The sequence below is a fragment of the Oryctolagus cuniculus genome, chromosome 4, assembly GCF_051225735.1.
Source record: "Oryctolagus cuniculus isolate XC-2025 breed Fujian yellow rabbit chromosome 4, ASM5122573v1, whole genome shotgun sequence".
Classification (NCBI taxonomy): domain Eukaryota; kingdom Metazoa; phylum Chordata; class Mammalia; order Lagomorpha; family Leporidae; genus Oryctolagus; species Oryctolagus cuniculus.
The window spans coordinates 34,602,782-34,619,607 of record NC_142870.1 but is presented as its reverse complement, the minus strand read 5'-3'; the positions used below and the strand labels follow the sequence as shown (position 1 = coordinate 34,619,607).

The following is a 16,826-nucleotide window of genomic DNA, read 5'->3' as shown; positions in this document are numbered from 1 at the left end:
AGTGATTAGCTAAGAATAGAACACGGCGGAGGATCTAATCACAGTTTATGCTCACTCAGTCACTCAGTGCTGATACTTTCTTAATCTTTTCAGCTGTTACTTCTACATACAACGTTAATGCTTGACAAATTCACTTCTGTCAGGACGTGTGGCCATGATTTTAAAAGATCACAAAAAGCAAATACAACAACATAAATATTTCACCCCCACAAAAATGGTATGCTCTTCTATCATTATTTCACCAGCAATTTTATTTTTCTAGAGATACTCTACCTATAGAATTTTTAGAAACTTTTACAGAAACACTGAAAATATTCAGGTAAATATCACTGTAGTTTACACTACTAATTTTATTATGTCAGAGGAAATAATTGTGTTCAATGTTCTCATTCCAGCACCTAAAACAGAACAGGTTTTCAATAAACATTTGTTGGGTTATTATATATAAGAAACAAAAGATATTAAATAATTACCATAATGCACACTGTTTACACACAAAATGTTGGGCCTGGCATAGTCATGGCTGATGCAGGCATTTGGGGAGTGAACCTATAAGTAGAAGATCTCTATAGAAGTCACTCCCTCTCTCTGTGTCCGGCTCATCAAAAATAAAAATTAAAAAAAAAAAAATGAAGCTAACAGCCACAGACCTACTTAATGGGAGCCAAGAAAGTTTAAGAAATGTTATTAATTTGAGCCTACTAGAATGGTCTTAAAGAAAATGTTAGTCTATCGCTTCTCGGCCTTTTGGCTAAGATCAAGTGAAAGTGTTAGCCTATTCACTACTTGGAAAGAATTGCTATTATGGCTATATTACCTAAGTGAAGAACTCTGAAGCACAGGAGAAATGAGTGCAACTGCTGCCTTCATCTTCATTCCCACCAACTCCAGTTGACACATTCAACTTGCCCCATAATTTTCTTTGTGGAAATGTTTCATGTGTGACTGGCTATCAAGTTCAAATCTTAATTAAGGGGCTTAAAATTTTAAAACCAAAAATTACTAGAATTTGCCATGCAGTTTATTTTTCAAAGAAACAATGAATTCTAGCTGTGAAATTATAATTAAGGATAAACTGCACCATTCTGGAAAACATTATCTCAACACATTTTCTGAAAACAAGACTTTTTCATGATAAGCCAGAATCAGAATATCAGCAATTCATCCCTGCTTGCTCCAGGTCTCAGAAATGTATATAATATACAGTCATCCCATGCACATTCTACGTGTAGGACAGTTGGCAGTTTATGCTTTAAATGTTGGTTCCTTCTCTAGCCAGACAGATTGACTCCCATCTTGGGAAATTTCTTGCCATCCATGATTTCCTTGGACCCTCTGAAAAATATAGAATAACCTCAAAGAATTGCTTATTAGAAGTTTCTGTGCATTTTTTTTAACTTGTGACTTACAGATGAATGTTAAATGAATGCTAGGAGTGCCAAGATGCAAAAGAAAAGTCCATGTGTGAAAAGATGTATCCAAGCCGAAAGGATTTATGTTTAAATTATTGAAATTCAATTGTAGATGCATAGCTTCTTTATGCTGATTTACTTCCTGCTGCACTGTATGTGCTAAGTCTACCGGGCTTAAGACGGAAGACAATGACTTCTCTGAATATTTTAATATTTTTTCTACATCAGTTGTCCACATTGATAAGATCAGTGACTCAAACATGAAAAATTCTAACACAGCGTGTGTCTAAGTGAGAGTCAACTTTCCTCTCATCTTCCTTTTAATTGACTCAGGGAGCTGGATTTCCAGAGGCGTGTGAGAAAAATTGTTCATTAGTTGGAATAGGGAAAATTATAAAACTTTTTAAAATATTAATAAAAGAAATGAAACCATATCTGGTTAACATGAAACATTATATATTAACCTATATGACAGTCAGAGCTATTATATAAAACATGTCATGCACGTATCATGAACACTATCATACTAATCTATCCAGAAGATGAACTGTTTTATGGGAAGGTCTATTATTACAAGCACAAAATATAACCAGGTAAACTCATATCTTTTACTAGCTTTATACATGGCCTGTGCCCTGGGAGAAATCAAAGGTCCAGCCAAGTGCATGGGGCTCTTTCCACACTTTCTAGACACTTTCAGGCTATTAGTCATGGTCAAATCTACCAAGCGCTGTGACCAGAAGAGAAAATAGATAGTGAATATGAAAATGTGACTTGAGACTTTAGGCGAGCAAAGGAGACCTTTCTTGCCTGCCGTCTATCCAGGAAAGACAGCCTATCCTCCCTTCGCAAGTGATTGAAAAAGAGTATGTAAGAAGTGACCATTTTTCCTAATATTGAGGAACTTGTGCTATCTACCTAGCATTGAAGAGTATCATTTCTTCAGTTTTTCTCTATTTAAAGAGAAAGAACAGATAACACAAGCTAAAAGGTAGAAATTTATCTAGGCTTAGTCTTGTAAGGTCTTTTTCAGGTAGCATATAGGACCCAGGAAGTCTACATTATAAGGAAATCCTACATTATAAGGAAATAATAATAATTTACATGAAAAGGAAATCCCAGTGCTGTAGGTAATAATTGAAAATTTCATGGTATGAAGTCTTTTTACTGGCAATGACTGTTGAAAAATTAAAGCACACTAAGGATTTCAAATATCCACTAGTGTTTTTTTCCTGAGATTCCATAAAAATGCCTGATGATATTTTAAAACCTGACACTACATGAAAATTAAAATACATTCATTTTTCATTAAGCACGTTTCATATTTTATTAGAAAAAAAAGAAGACCTAGACAAAAGAAGCTAATTAAAAAACATTAAATGTTTCTCTAGTGTGGTATATTAATAGTATTTAAGAATTACAACAGTTAAACTGTAATTATAACATGGTACAATAACAACAATAGAATTCAGCAAGCTCCAAGCAATTCTACAGCATGCACACACGGTGAATACCCAGAAGGGAATGGCATTTTACAACAATTTTCTTTCCTATTCTAGGCAGGTCATATAATATTTATCTTTTATTTCACCAAGTGTGATCATGATGCAAAATAATGTGCTCTGTTATGTAGAAAGGGTTAAGTTATGGCCTTTTTGAACCATTAGTTGGAGATTTATTGGGGGAGTTAGTAAGTCTATAGTTCAATATGTGGTGATTGAACAAGGACCATGGGTGCAGAGACAGAGAGAGGAAGAGAGCTGAGGCAAATGACGCCCCTAGGGCTTTACAACATATGGCCCATCAGTCAAGGGTCAAGCCCCCTCACAAATTGCATGCACTTTACATAGCCATCTGCATCAATAAATTACTACTCTCCTGTAGCTGAGCACTAATGCATGAGCAAGAGGGATCAGCCCCACTTACAAATAAACTGTTTTATTTATTCTTGTTCACTTCTGCCCCATACAGCGACCCATCCTTTCCACACTAGAATTTCCTGCCATACTCAAGTCAACACACTAATAAACACTCTAACTCTTGCAAATATACATTTGCCTTTTCTGGACTAATAGAATCTATTCTAGATGGTAGCTGAGGGGCAGGTGAAGCAGGTCAGAATGCCTATGAGAAACTGAACCTGGGAACATGAAACATTTGATCTTATTAATTTATCACTTCTTTCTGCTGAGTTTCCCTGTGATATCCAACAGCTGGATTGCTAAGGAAATTTTTCTAGCATATTGTAATCTGCATTTTTAGATGTTATCCATTTCCAAATTAAGATTATCCTCACTAAAGGAAATTTTTTAAGATTTATTTGTTTATAATTAGAATGACAGAGAGGGAGAGACAGAGAGATATCCTTCATCCATTGATTCAGCCCAAAAAAAACTATCATAGCCAGGGCTAGGCCAGGTTCAAGGAGCCAAGGACACCATCTGAGTCTCCCATATAGATCTTAGGGACCTGAGAACTTGAGCCATCATCCCAGCAACATGAACAGAAATGCTGGATTGGAAGCATGGAGTAACCAGCAATCAGACCAGGTACTCCACCATGAGATGTGGAAGTATTTAGGAATCTTAAGTGGCATCTTAACCCACTGGACCTTGACGCCCTCCTGGTGATGGCCACCCACTGACGCCTGCCGCAGAAACTAGTATTGCAGACTACCTTTTATACCTAGAGAGGTTCTCTGATGTTGGTAGTCTGGGCATATTTGAAGCAGTATTTATAAAATAGATCTCAACCAAGATGCTTCTTGTATGAATTCATTATTGCTGTATGATCTACAAATTTTTATGTTTCAGTGGGTTTTTTTTTTTTTGGAACAAAATGTTAAAGATTTGTGAATCAGAGTATCTTTTTTCATAAAAGATTTTTAAAAATACACAGCTCTTGGTTCCCCAGAATAAACAAAAACTTCTGAAACAGAATAAACACTGGAAATGTTTGGCATTTTGCAGCCATGTGATCAGTGGCAGTACACAGGAAAAATCAACCTTTTTCCCACAAAAACAGGCCATGAGGGGAAAAATGGAAAAGAAAGTGAAGTGAGGGTAAGGCAATAAAATGTTTGGAAGGCAATTTAGGCCAGACATTGTAATCCTCATGTAAAATATTTACTTTCTTTCTTGCAACAATCATCTGATGTGGGTAACCACTATCATTAGTTTATAGATGCCAAAATTAAAGATTACAAAAGACCAAGGTATGTGCCTAAGATCACACAGTGTGAACAGACAGAAGGGGAATTTCTACAGAGCTCTGAAGGGTCCACTGTTCACTTCACCCAACTTTGCGAGGAAGGAAGGTGGGAAGAGCTGTGTGATCAGAGGGTGCTGCAGAGTCAGCAGTCCTAGGAAACAGATCTGCCCAAACACTGGAAGCCTGTGTGAGCAGCGCTTCTTTCTGAAGGCTACAAAAAAGGAGAAAAGCAGCAGCACACTTCAGGAAGAAAAATAATACAGGCAAGAAAAACAAAGAGAATCCTGGATGTCAGGAGAACCCAGGAGCTTGGGTGCAGCCAGGAGCAGGCTGAGTGATTGCCCACTCCAAGGATTGCTCTCAACTTGCATGTGCTGGCGAGTGCTAAATACAGAAGGATTCTGAGGGACCCCCAGGAGACCTGGGCAAAAGAGACAAAGATAGAAGTGCTTAGAAATAAATAGCTTGGGGGGAACACCGGACATTATAAGAAATTCTTGTGCCTAATGAGGTACTGTTCAGCTCACCTGAAAAACAGGTTGAAAAATGAGTTTTTCTTACAGATTAAAAAGCTGGGTTGGATATCTTTTTGGAAACTTTCCTGATCCTACATATGTAACATATTTGAGTGTATTTCAATAAGTTTGTGGGAAAATGGAAAAGTAAGCTTTTTGGGGGGTGAAAAAATTTTGGACATCTATTTTATTTTCATAATACACATTTCCATGAACTTTTAGAGATCCCTCCTATGCGTGATTTCAAAGTATCTTGCACAAAAATAAACCTATCTTTTAATTTATTTTTCCATAAGACTTTCGAAGTACTCTCATATATATAGGAACCAACCACATGTATCAAGAATATTTGAGAGAAAAATCCTCAGAGGAATGTTTCTTACACATTAGTATGTATTTAAAGTGCAGACTTGGATCCCCATAACCCTATGTATTTCTTTAAACACTCCTAAGTAGTCTGTCGATGTAAAACTTAATTAATTACCCTTTAAATTGAGAGCAAGTAGGCACAGTCATGATTTAGTATGAGAAACACAGATGTGTACTTCACATCTGAGATTGGACTCTGGTTTGTGAAACATATTGGAGTGGACACAAGCCCAAATTCTTTTGATTTAGATGGAAAGTATACAGTAAGATTTGCATTGTAATGGATCCATTGACCCCTGGTCAAGATGGAATTGTCAATAGAAGTGTCTTATGTATGGTATGAATCATATCTAATGGTTCTATTAACATCATATTGAGATTGAAGTCTCAAGGAGCATGACTTAGAATAATGGAAGTGGAAGAGGGCTTTATTTATTATTTTCATTTCATTTCTGTAAGTGTATTTTTTCACTTTTACATCATCTCTCATAATGAAAAGCAGGCAATGATATACTTATTAAAATTATATCAAAGCACATAAACTTGTAAGAGACATCCAATCTTAAAAGAGATGTTATTCTCCCCATGAGATCAATCCCCTAATGGCCTACACCTTAAGGAATAAGGAGTTGGGAACTAATGGATAGAAAGGAGCGCTGGCAGCAGACAGAGCATCCTCAACTACCCCTGCCTCTCTCATGGTGGGTAATCAAAGGCAAGTGCTTCCATTTCCTTCTCTCAAGTTTTTCAGCTGGAAAATGTGGATAACATGATGCATGCCCTTCTTTTATGCCATAGGGACACAAGAATGAACCGGATAATATAGATGCAGCTTCTGCAGCACATTAGAAGAAATTGGTTTTTGAGTTACAATAATTATTTAATGATGTCTTATTCCAGTTCCATCTGATTAAGTGACCAAATTCAGTCTTTAAGGAGTCAAATAGGCAATCATCATTCTGGACTCTTTCCTAATTATTCAAGGTATTTTGAGAGAAAAGGGATAAGAGGATTTTTATACAGTGATATACCTGAAGTAAATAGTCTGCCTTGTATGCCATTTTAATTTTTAAAATGCTGGAATATGTTAATTACACTCTCCATTTATTTCATAGTCGGAAGTACTACAATGACTAAGAAAAACAACAAAGCAGCAGCAATAAAGGGACAAAGAGAGAAAAGCCATATTGACTATGAACCACGAACAACCATAGTATTGAGCTTTGGTTCTAGGACTCAGTACTGCAGTGCTGGATTCTAATACGATCTCTGGATTGAGTCCCAGCTACACTATTTCCTATCCAGCTCTTTGCTAATGTCCCTGGGAAACTAACAGAAGATGGCCCAAGTACTTGGACCCCTGACACCCATGTGGGAGGCCTGGATGAAGCTCTTAGTTCCTAGCTTCACCCTGTCTTAGCTCTAGCTGTAGTGATCATTTTAGGGGAATGAATCAGCAGATAAAAGGTCTCCCTCTCTCTCTCTCTTCCTCTCCACCACACCTTACCCCTCCCCATAATTCTAGCTATCAAATAAATAAATAAGTCTTCAAAAAAAAAAAAAAAAGACTGATTCTATAAGATTGTGAATGGTGATTGAAGATGGGAAAAAGATATGCGGCTAGTGACATTGCAGCATAGCGGGTAAAGCTGCAGCCTGTGACACTGGCATCCTATGTGGGCGCCGGTTCAAGTCCCGGCTGTTCCACTTCCAATCCATTCCCTGCTAATGGCCTGGGAAAAGCTGCAGAAAATGGTCCAATAATTTGGGTCCCTACTTCCCTTGTGGGAGACAAAGATGAAGCTCCAGGCTCCTAGTTTTGGCCAAGCCCAGCCCTAACCACTGCAACCATTTGAGGAGTGAACAAGTAGAAGAAAGATATCTCTAAGTCTTTCAAATAAATAAATAAATCTTAAAAAAAATGAGGAGGAGGAAAACAAACTAAAATATCATACAATCTCCTTGAAGGACCAACTTGAGAAACTGATGGACACTTCTCTTCCAAGCAGACAGCCTGCTTCCAAAACAGGGGAAAACATATATAAAATATTTACATTATATTACATATATGTAAATTGCATATTGCATGTATAATAAAAATTATACAGGTAATATTCTGCTGGCTGGGAATAAACCTGAGCAGAGTTTAATGAATCTGGATAGAAATGACAACAACTTTTCTTCAAATGTACAAAAACAGAAGAAAATAATCTAGAAGTTCCTGTGAAATAGCAGTTGTGCAAAACCAGTTTGATGTGGAATAAGAGCAGCTGGGGATGGACTGATCAAAAGTAAACAGTGTTAGAGATCAACTAATAAATCTGAGAAGTGCGACTTCCCTGAATCTTTTACTTTTCAGTTTATATCTAAGATCATATAAACAATCTCCTCTCTTTTACATGTGTTTTATATAATTTTGTTTTTAAAATTTTTTAGAAATAATTTATGGCATTTCTTTACTTTTGTTCTAATCACTAAATTTAAAAATGAAGAAATTAAATTGTTAAAAATGGCCAGTAAATCACTTCTATTTTAGCTTTGCCTCTTTTAAGCCATGTATATTTGGAATGGGGATTTTCCAATACCACCATAATTCAGAATTGTAAATTTCCGTACCTGATTTGATTACCCTACAACTCATTTTGCAACCTGTTCAACTGGGTTCCATGGTATTCCATTACAACACAGAAACCAAAATCCTCTATCTATTTACTGTGTGATCTTACACAATCTAAGCACTGTGTGTCAATGTTCTCAGGTGTAAAGTGGGGATATACAGAACTGCTGGGAAGATTAAATGAATCAATAACTAAATAATTTGGAATGGTACTGGTTCATAGCAAACACTCAATAAAACTTCTATCCTTTTATCATCACATCATCATTATCACCATCAACCTCATCTGCTCCTCAAAGATTTACTATCATCTAAAGGGTGAGGGAGAATCAGACTTGTCTATTTTATTCTGTTTCACCTCCGATTTATGATATTAAATGACAAGGATAAACAAATACATGACTTTCTAGATAGTTTGTAAGTATTTAAAATAATTTTTTTTCTAGGAAAGCTGTTGCTATATACAAGGATAATTCAAAAAGTTTGTAGACAATAGAATCAAAAATAAGTTTGTTTTGGTGCAAAATATTTCAAATACATGCATAGTTTATTAATAATATGCATTTTCTGTGGACATTTGAACATCCCTCCTATTTCTAGATTTTGTGTGTGCAGGTGTGGAAGAAGACCATGCTTACTCTCCGCTTCCAGGTTCAACATGAATGCCCTGAGGAATTCCTTCAGTAGTAACACGTTACTTACAAGGATGCGCAATCAAAGTCCGTCCAGATTTTATGGAGGGAACACTCTCTATGGTGAATGCACAACTCCCAGTGCACCTATCAGCACAAATACCCATTTGTGAGTGCCCTATGCAATACAGAGCCAGCTTGGTTTGATCATTTAACTCCTTTTTTTTAACCACTTACAAGTCTCTAGCAATTTAAGCACCCCAATGTTGTTATTTTTCAATTTGGGAAATCTGAGTTTCAAAATCAACACAAAACAGTAGCATCCTATGATGTGTTTTTCAATCTCTGGACATTATCTACAATATATAAACTATGGTTTCATTTGAGAATGTTTGAGTTTCTTCTCTAAGATATCCTCTAGGTATTAGTTTAAATGACAGAGTTGGTGACACATGTATGTTCAACTATAATAGTTTATTGAAAAACTTATTTTCCAACAAGAAAAAGAATGTACAAATATTAAATAGCAAAAAATAGTAGGTGGTAAGCTCAAAGCCACCATTTTTTTGAAATTCATGTATAACAGATCTTCAAGGCGTTTGTAGAAAATGCACATTACAAAGAATCTATGATTGGATTTTAAAATTTTGCACCAAAATAAAATTATGTTCCAGTTCCACTATCCATGGGCTTTTTGAAGCACTCTTGTATTTCACCATCCATATTTGAGTACCAACATTTTTTATTGAAATACATCCTTACAGATAGAAGCAAAATTTGTTTCTAGAAGCACATATAGAAGCCAAGACTGAAGAATGAAGGATTGAACTTCAATAAAAGCTCTCTTTTATGTCATTTCCTTAGAGAACTGCAACACCATGTAGCAATATGTCTTATTCTTTCCAAGACTAAACATCCTTTAAAAGGGTCTATCCTCAGTCTACAGAAAAGCTTTAACAGCTCATTCCTATTTAAAGTGTCTTCAGAGAGAATATCATCCTTCCCCGGACGTAACTGTGGCTGTTTTGTTAAGTGGCTACATAAGTTGTCAGGCTGCTTCCGTGAACCTCCTGTACCTTCCCCTAGTGCACATTTGCCATTTTTGTACAGATTCACATGAAAGTTGTGTCTGTCTCTGTACTTGGCTCTATTTAAAATGAAGCACCGACTGCAGGCAGAGCCAGCAGAGGCAGATATCCAAGGAAACTGCTTCGCCATGCAGGGGCATCACCCTGCCATACCCCCTCAGAAAGGGGGCAGGAGCCAGGAGTGCCTCCTTTCATCACTAACTCCGGTCTCTTCCTTGAGCTGTATTACTTCATTTAAAATGAATCAATGGCAAGTCAAAGCAGTGAATCAACTTGGCTCGCCTTTGAGGAATTCCTTAAATCACTGTCCTAAGAATCAGAAATAGTCACTTTGTTCATTCTAAATTATGAGTGAATCTTCAAACCACTCAGCTCATTGACTGCTGAGAATAACCTTTCAAACACAAAAATAATTCAGGCCCCAGTGTTGTAGTGCAGTGGATTAACTGGCTAGGCTGGCAATCCCATATTGGAGCAGCAGTTAGAGTCTTGGCTGCTCCACTTCTGATCCAGCTCCTTGCTAATATTTCTGGGAAAGCAGAAGGCGACCCAGGCACTTGGGCCTCTGACAGCCACATCCCAGGCCGAGATGTAGCTCCAGGCTCCTGGCTTCAGCCTGACCCTATCCTGGCTGTTATAGCCATTTGGTAAATGAACTAGCAGATGGAAGATCTCTCTCTCCCTCTCTCTGCCTTTCAAACAAAAAACAAAACAAAACAAAAATTACAGGAATTAAAATGCTCTGGGAAATGATCACCTTAATTAGAGATCAATATGCTATTTTAACAAAGGGATATAATGGGGTATGTCTTTCATTTCAATGCTATATATGCATACTAATATATTCAGTAAATTGGAATACTCTTCTGATCCCCACCCCCACCCCCAATATACCAATGGTCTACTGCGTATCCATGCATGACATCCTAACCTACTGCTAGGAAAATAGTCCTTTTCTTTCCTAGTCTCGATGACCACCTGTTTTATTACTTCTGAGGGACACTGCAGATACATTGAGGAATAAGCTGATAGCATGTGAGAGCTATTTAAAGGGAAATTCTAACTAGAAAGACAAGAGGATCTCATAAACGGCCTGACCCTCAGCATGTCCCACAGGTAGTGCCATGGCCCAGCAAAGCTATTAGTGCAAGCATTCAAGAGACAATAAAGAGTGCTGGCCAGAGCTCCAGATGGTGCTGCTGTAAAAATACATTCCAAAGCTTGGCATCTGGATTTTGCAGCTGCCATGCCTAGCCCATATGTGGCAATAAATATTGGTTCTGAGGTTGAAACAGCGAGAGGTTGGGGTCAAATGGAACCATCTGAACCATCACAATGGAGCAAACAGACAAAGCACGGAAGTGACTGAAATGGCATGTGATTTTTCATACCCCTTACTCCTTTTATTATAGTCAGCTGCTGACATGCTAAGTAAACTTTCAGAGAATACGGATTCCTCAACAAGAACAGTCAGTACACAATCTTTCGTGTTTCTGCTCTTTATTTTACTTTCAGATATTAAGAATTATTTGCATCTATTTTTGCTACCATTTACATTCAGGTATAGTCACTTAAGATACCAATCTCTTAATAGCGATTGTTTTATTTTTAAAATGCATACTATGTTTATGCACTTACTCATTTAAACATGGTTTTATTGAAGATTTACTACGGGATGAGCATTTTTCCAAGCATAGTTACAGGGTCATATCAAGCCAATTTCCAACTTTCACAATGCTAACATTCTACTACTGCAAATTCATATGTATACAATTCTCACCTCAAGGAGAGAAGAAATTCTATTTAAGGAGACAGTAAGAAAACAGGCAACAAAAAGCCATGTGCAATGCTGACTATTACCCTAGACAATACTTTTCTGGGAACACGGAGAAGGGTCATTAAATTGCCTGTGAACATGAGGACAATATCGGAAAGTTTTCAAAAGGAAGTGAGGTCTCAACTGAGAAGGCTTAGAAGAAACTCGCCAAAGGAATATGTAGAGAAAGAACAGTCAGAGAAAAGAGCATGAGTATGCCGAACTCAGCCAATGGTTGAGCAGAGGTGGAGTGCAAAGTGGAAGGAGAAACTCAAAAGAAATAAAGATAGGGTGGGCAGCACTGGCCAATGAGAAGATCTTTGTATGAAGAACCACCTTGCAAATCACCCAGGAATGAAAAGAAACGTCATCCTTTAAAAAGAAAATAAAAACAAACTTTATCCTTAAAGCAACCTGACTGGAGAGATTATAAACATCTGTATATCAATAAAAATCAATTAAAGCCCAAACAATGATACACTGGGAAGTTGACAAGAGAACTGTAGCTTATTGATAACATAAGGGTCACTGAGACCACACTGTGCTGGCCAAGTTAAGGCTAAGAAGAGGATCATAAGCCACCCAGCAGAGGGGAATAGTGCAGTATCTGAGACTCTTACTTGGACCATTCCAATAATCTGGCCCTCTGAGAAAACCCGAGTATAATTCCTCAACCCCAGAAATTAAGAAAATTGAGGAAGACGAGATGACTGGGTCAGAAGTAACTCAGATTTTGAATTTGTAAACCACCCATGTTTTCCCCTTTCACAAGCAGTTATTTTGTTTTACCTTAAATAGCAGTAATCCTGCTTTTAACTTTAGGGATGACAAAAATATCCAGTTAAATTTTCACTGGAAATTCATTGCAAGTGAATTTGAACTACATTTACTTTCTAAGCTCTCATGCACGCTTTCCACAATATGGTGAACTGCTTTCGACATGCCAACACATTATGCGGAACTTTCTGGCTCATGGATTTTCATTCACAGGAGAATGTGTCTCATCAACAAGTTATGAAATCAATGTCTTTCGTCATGCTTACTGCATAGCAGAGTCTCATACACATTTTTTCCCTGAGGTTCCACTGGGTCATAAGATTTGAGCTTTTTGTTTGTTTTTAAAACATTTATTTATTTCGAAAGTCAGAGTTATAGAGAGAAACAGATCTTCTACCTGCTGGTTCACTCCCAAGATGGCCACAGTGACCAGGGCTCGACCATGCTGAAGCCTAGGTCTCTGGCATGGGTGCATGGGCCCAAGTACTTGGGACATTTTCTTCTGCTTTTCTCAGACCATCAGCAGGGAGCTGGCTCTGAAGTGGAGCAGCGGGGACAGGAACTGGCATCTCTCTCTCTCTCTCTCTCTCTCCCATTACACCGGCCCCCACTGAGTAATTTCACTAAAGAAATGTTTAAATGACATGTAACAAAGTATTTTATGAGGCAAGTTCAAATCGCTTATCTTTATATATAACTATCAAAAAGTTTGCACAATGGCGGGCTTTGTATCACAGCAAGATAAGCCTGTGTGTGGGACTCCTGCATCCCATATTGGAGTACCTGCTTGAATTCTGGCTACTCCATGCTTCCGAATCAGCTTCTTATATGCATGGGAGGCAGCAGCTGATAGCCTAAGTACTTGGATTCCTGCACCACATAGGAGACCTGGGTGGAACTCCTGGCTCCTGGCTTCAAGCTGACCTAGCCTTGCCTACTTCAGTCATTTGGGGAGCGAACCACCAGACAAGTCTGTCTGTCTCTCTCTTCCCTTCACTCTGCCTTTCTAATTAAAAAAAAAAAAAAAAACACAATTAAAAAAGTTTTCATAGCATTGTTATAACATCCTATTTCTCTTCTTACTCCATAACTCGAATATCACGATGACACAATATTTTTCATTATAACTGTAATCTCTCATCCTGTAAATAGAAATCACAAAATTACAAATTCTCTGAATTCTTTATGAATAGATTAGGTAGGTAGTCAATCTTTTGCTAAACTAATGTTGTCAAAAATCTCAGTTCAACCATTGTTTTGCCACTTGGTTTTCAATGCCTATATACAGACTCCATTGTCTTTATTTTCACCAACATGCATTTTCTAAAAATTAACACATTTTTTTATTTCTTTTCAGTCAATACACAGTGATTCCCTATTGTTCCCAGCAATCAGTCTTTTGAAATATCGCTCTAGTTCCCTCGTCAAGTCCAATATGGATATCCATTTTCACATTCTCTGCTTTGGACTACGGCAGCTTGCCAAGGAAACCCAGTCCCCTTGTCTCGGCGCTCACAAGCTCTTCTGAAATCCCACCTGCTCTGGGAAGCTTCTCTGGCATAACGTCCGTTCACGGGCTGTGCTTGTTCTCTGCCTTGTGTCATACTCTCTCTTAACCTCCGGGCTACACCCTGCTTGCCGAAAAGCCAGTCTTTTTTCCTGATAAGGTTTCCTCAGGCCCTGGTGTGCTTCTGGCACTATGTGTATTTAAATAATAAAACAGAAGCCAGTGATCACAGAGACCCTCATTTTAGATTATCAGGGGTAAATGAGCCACGTGTTTTGATAGCTCTTAATTATTGACAGCAGTAGCATGGAAGATCTAGCACAAGCCACACATCTAGGTAACGTGAAGCCTCACTCCATCCTTGGCCGTCTCATCTCTGCTGAGATATGGGGGTGGCAGGTGGGCAGTGGGCCACCAGGTGCCAGGCGGCAGGAGAGAATTCGTGGATTAGCAAAACGTGAGATCTAATGAGTTGTATTCTATGAGGGCTTTCATTAGCAGTGTTGCCTTAGTGCATAATTCAGAGGGCATTTTCAAAAGGCTCTAAAGAATGCCTGAGAAATCACTAGGTGCACCGTGAAAATTATTGAGGTAGAGGCGGCCGGCTTACCCAGACATTGCCAGGGTTTGTTTGTTTTGCTCTTCCTTGAGAGCTTTGGTTTCATATTCTGCTCTTAGCCAAAGCCTCTCCTGGGACCAGGTTTTGTCCAACATACTCCTTTCTCCATCAATGTGCTCCACAAACAACACATTTATAATAGCTTTTTATGCTAACGCCTAAGCACCCTCACCAGATTTAAGTTAAGCATAAGATGTCAACATGTTTCTGTTGAGTAAGATGTTTTTATTTTATTGTTTTCACATTCTGTTTATTGTTTTCAGAAACATGCACACTTACTGAAAACTAAGCATTTTACTCTGATGTCCCCTATTTAATTTTTATAATGTTGATGCTATCTTCTTCATGCATACAAGGATAGAGGTTAATTAACTTGAACAAATCGAATTCCAAGTTATTGGCAGAGACTGGTTATTATCACAAGGACACATTTCAAAAATATTCTTGAGCATTGCTAAATGTGATAACACTCTAATATTAATTTTTAAAAGCACTTATATAAAGCAGAAATTATTTTACATTTACATTTTGTTGTTGTCCACTTTCATCTATTAATTGCATTTCTATTAATGGAATTTAACCAGGAGGATCATTGACACCTAAAGACAAACAAAACTACGATCAACTGCTGATAAGGAATTAGCCTCCTTTGGCTAGTAACTTTACAGGTCCAGTAAGTGGTAGATACAGAGTTTCCCTAATTAGTTATTTTGGAATCGGCATTTTTGATATGATAGAAGGACTGAGGACTCAGGACTGAAAAAGCAAGCTGGTTTACTACTTGAGGTAACTACTCAGCCTCCAGAAACCCTATCGGCCAGGTTCACAGAGGCAGCCGAACGCAAAGAAGAACTAGAAGTCTTCCCTTCTCATTCACCCAGAGGGTTTCCTTTGGAAACATGATTTTTCTCACTGCTTTATTCAGAATCAATTTGATTGTATTTTCCAGATGAAAATTATGCTGGCATTTACAATCCTCTTAAAAACAGAGTGTCTTCTTCTACCACGAAGACGAATGAATTTGAAATGGGGGACCAATGCTGTAGTGTAGTGGGTAAAGCCACCACCTGCAGCGCCAGTTTGTGTTCTGGTTGCTCTACTTCCAGACCAGCTGCCCACTAATGGCCTGGTAAACTCAGCAGAAGATGGCCCAAGTGTTTGGGCTTGTGCCACCCACATGGGAGACCACAATGAAGCTCCTGGCTTGAGTCTGGCCATTGTGACCATCTGGGGAATGAACCAGCAGATAGATCAATTTCTCTCTCTAATAAATAATTAAATCTTTTTTTTAAAAATTGAAGTGAAATTCAATTCCTGCTCTTGCTCATGGTTTTCACACTGTATAACACAGTTCTCCAAATAGGTGGAATTCCTTAATTGCTACTACAAGAATTTTGAGAGTAATTCCAGAAGAGGTATACCATGATAAACAAATCTGTTTGTTAATCAGTTGAGAAATTGGAGGTTAGCTACCACCAGACATCTTTTATTGTACTCAGCACTTCAGAGGTTAATTTTTCTCATAGAGCCAATCTGAAATACTCATTCGACCACAAGGTGGCAGGAGAGATTTGTGGTCACATGGTTAGCAACTCCAAAGCTTGAGCTTAAATGTGTTCACTTTCTCTATTCCCTATATTTACTAGACGAATTGTTTGTAAAACATGAAACATCTTACACAAGACTTGCTTTAAGAATTCATACACATTTTCAGTTAATGACTCATTTCTTTAAATTTACAGGTGTTTCCTCAACATTTTAGACTCAGAACTTCGATTTCAAAAAGATTTTTGTCCCCCCCAATTCCTATTTCAGTAGGTAATGTCCCACTTCTTTACCAAGAGAAGACCCAATATTCTTAATTTTACTTTAAATGTTGCTGTCATGGAAGTTTTAGATCTTGGTGAAAATTCTTCCTTATTTCAGTTCTTCCTTAAACAATACAGGTTACACTTTGCATTTAAGTATACTTTTTCTAAGGAATGTTACAGTAATCTGTCCTGTTTACACACGATGCTGGCAACTGGAGTTTAACTGAAAAGTCATTGTCCTTGTTTCAGAAGACTTGGCACCTTGTTCTTATTCTGCCTCCTTTACATTAGATCACTTGGAGCAAGACACTTAACCTTTTTCACCCTTGGTTGCCGCTTTCGTCAACTGGAAATGCAGATTCAATACAGAAATAAGAGTTAAATAAAGGTAAGAGAAATAAGCACCTAGGACAGAGTGGGCCTTTAACAAAGTTATAGCAGACTGCTTTGACT

General features: G+C 37.8%; 1 protein-coding gene across 21 annotated transcripts in view; it reads right to left on the bottom strand.

Annotated features, from left to right (window-relative positions):
* The window catches only part of ROBO2 (roundabout guidance receptor 2), a 1,407,887-nt gene that overhangs the window by 378,172 nt on the left and 1,012,889 nt on the right, over positions 1 to 16,826 (bottom strand). The window lies entirely within an intron of this gene.